Genomic DNA, 3533 nt, shown 5'->3' on the forward strand with positions numbered 1-3533 from the left:
CTCATTTGCAATTCCAAGGACCAGCGTGGGAAGTGTCAGCACTTTCAAAGCATGAATTCTTTGGAAAGACCAGATTTGGTTTCAGCTGAGAATGAAGTTTGGGGCTTCACTTTACTTTGATTTGGTTTAATCTCAAAAATCTCCAGGACATAGAGTTGTATTTCTTCTAGCAGCCTAAATTCTCAAATTCTGGGAATTCTGAGAAGCGAAGCGAAGGGGGCTGATGTTATCCGTTAGAAGAGCTCAGATAGAGACATTATCCTGCTTTTATGAAAGCCAAAGGCCAAATTCATATTTATTTGAGCTGCAGCAGGATCTGGCTTATATCCTGGACATTACAACATACTGTTCCAATCTCTATTTTTATTAGCAATATTGATAACGTTAGAAGAAATACGATACAGGAAATAGCATATCGACTTTGATTAATTTTACAGTACGAGTTTTAACGAACATAAAGGAAGAATTCAGCAAAGCGCTGAAGCTAAAAGTGTTGCTGGTGAAGGGAGACATGTGGTACCTGCATGTCCTGTGTGGGGAAGCTGGGTATTCAGCACGGATTTGCCTCCATGGATTAAAAAATATTTTATAAGCAAATTTTTTGAAAACTCTAAGTTCTCATCTTTGGATTTATTAACACTTTCAGACATAATGGTTTGCTTCAAGAAATTAAGGTATTGGTGTAAACCTAAATCTGTTTGTTGTGCACAGGCAGTGGTGTTAAAACCCTGGCTGAGTATGTCTAGGAAGAGACATGAAATGCTTTCATTTCAGGGAGAAACATCCCTAATTACAACCCCAAATCTCAAGTCCTGTGAGAGGATGGGATCTCATTGGGCTCACTCACCTGAATGTGCTTTTAATTGTCCCCACAGCTTTGGAGGGCACAGGAGCCTCCACTCCTTGCTTTTCATTGACTGATATTTAATAATAATAATAATAATAATAATAATAATAATAATAATAATAATAATAATTCACTCTTATATGGATATGAACCAATTAGCACTTGAAACGTTGCTTTGTATCCGGGTTTTTTAAAGTTTAAAAGGCACTCAGCACAGAGGGTATTGTGCTGCTGTTGAGGGTAAACCAGTCCATCCTCCTGGATAGCTCCATTTTGTCCTGGGATTGGAATCACCCGTGAAACACAGCCCCAGCCCCAAAATTTATCTAACTGCCTTAAACCTACGGTGGGGGGTTAAAGTAATGTATGATGGAAGACGATGTTTTAAACCACCGAGTGCTTGAGGTGACGTGGGCACAACAGGATCACGGTTCAGTGTTTAATGGCAACCCAAACTAGCCTAAAAAAGGGATATTTCTGCTGGCTTCAGGCGGCAGCTCCAGGGGGAAGGGATGCAGCAGCTCACTCTGATGGACCAGGAGCTTAGGGCAGAATCCATCCCTGGAGCATCAGCTGGGTAAATTTGAGGAGTAAGTCCGAGCACACAAGCCCTTGACTTGTTTCTTCCCCTCCGAGCCGCAGGTTTTATTTGAGGGCTGACTGGAAGCAGATGGACCTGTCAGGGCTCCTCAGGCAGGTGAGCTGAGCGGGCGGATGAGCTGCTAAGTGTTCCCAGCTGCTGGGCAGGGCCCCGAGGAAATTGTTGGAGCTGGGACCCGGCTCCGAGGTGAGATCTGGAGCCAGCGCCAAGAAGGAAAAAAAGTGAATTTCTCTGAAGCACCGTTCTCTGAAAACCTGAAAAAGCGAGGCTTTTGAAATAAGAGAAAATAACTGGAAAAAGCTGAAAAATGCATCCAATTTATCTTCAGACTTCAGAGAGCCAGAAGCCATCCTCAGCTCCTGCCCCCATCTCTGGTTTTGTTCAGAATCTGCCTCCTTAGGCGGCAGAAATGATTTTTCCGAAGTTTTATTCCTATTGCTGGTGTTTCCCTCTCCAGAAAGGTCTTGACTTTTGCTTACTGCTTTGTGTCATTTGATTTATAACCTCAAGGGGTCCTTCTAAAAACCTGGACTCCTTCTTGTACTTAATTGCTACAATAAACTGAAAACTTGGTGCTTTAGGAGCAGCGGTTTGGGAGGAAATGGTTTGATGGATGGAAGTAGACGATAGGTCCTTCTTGGGAATGTCACCAAAAGGACACAGCTGAGAAGTGGCTTTATAAATAACTGCAAAATTCAAAAAGTCCATGAGCTTGGGGAGACCAGAGCTCTACTAAGCACAAACAGCTTGCAGGGCAGTTCCCAACATCTGCAAAAATCCTCTCAGCCCCTGTAATTCCCAACAGCCTCGGCTGCATCCACCAGCATTCCCTCCCCGGGGCTGGCAGTCTGGGATGCCATGAAAAGGGGTCCCTGGAGTTTGCATCCTAAAACGCAAATGAAGTGAAAGAAAAGGTGATTAACAAGTCAAAGCTTTTATCACATGGTGAGGAAGGTGCTTTTCCTTTTGGAAATTAATTTATAAAAAGTAGTTCTTGATGTTTTAAAAGCTGTTTTTCCCAATAGGTGCAGCATTGGTGGAGCAGAGAGTGGGCATGGATGGATTTCCTGCATGTTCAAAGCAATGCCATGATCCCTGTCATGGCTCCAAGTGGCACAGCAGTAAAGAAAATTATAAAATTCATCCTGTAAATGCCAAAGAAAGAAACTTCATTTGTGGCGCTGCAAAATGCAGCTTTTAGCACTGAGTGGTCTTAGCAAAACCCCACGAGACTTGCGAGTGCTTCCCCCTGCACTCAGAATCCAAAATCCATCTGGGATGGGAGAGCCACCATGGCACCAGGGATTTTATAATTATCTGAACCTCTCCTTCAGCTTCCTGAGCTGAGTTTTGTGAGTCACCACAGATGTTGTGTGTTCTGGGGGACAACCAGACACCCAAAACTAAGAGGAAAGGACACGTAAATATTGTGGCCTCATCTGTTTCCAATAGGCTGTGTTTACATATTAATGTGCAATACAAATTTGTAAACATGAGCATTTGAAACTTTTGGAGGAACTGATCCCAACCTTTTCCCTTTCTGCAGCTTTATTGGAACAACATGTCCTCGGCCCCAGCCACACATGGACATGGTTTCCATACTGGATGCATTTCAAATGGTCTGGGTGCTTATTTGTTCTGCTCTATCTTGCTATCCAATCCTCGTTTGCTTTGCATAATTGTGATACAAATTATCATCTAATTACAGCCCCAACCTCAGCAGATCAAATGTAAACCGAGGCACTTCCATCGCAAAGAGCGACATCCGATGCTCCCTCTATGCCTTTGGCTTTTCCAATAGATGGATTAGATTTGGGTGAAACCAGAGAGTAAACTGCACTTTGATTAAAAAATATTATTGCTGGGTATTTTGTCTCCTTGGATTTTAAATCCACCCCTGTGTCTGAGCGCCAAGCCCATCCCATGTCCCGGCGTTGGGTACGGACACGACACCTCTGGAATGTCCAATTTTACATGATGAGTGCTATAAACAGGCTCAGATACTCCCAAATAACTTCAAACTCCTCTTGGGAAAGGTCAAATGACTAATAGCTGAGATTGTTCAGCAAGTTTCATCTTTTAAAA

Source organism: Sylvia atricapilla, chromosome Z, assembly GCF_009819655.1.
Source record: "Sylvia atricapilla isolate bSylAtr1 chromosome Z, bSylAtr1.pri, whole genome shotgun sequence".
Taxonomy (NCBI): Eukaryota; Metazoa; Chordata; class Aves; order Passeriformes; family Sylviidae; genus Sylvia; species Sylvia atricapilla.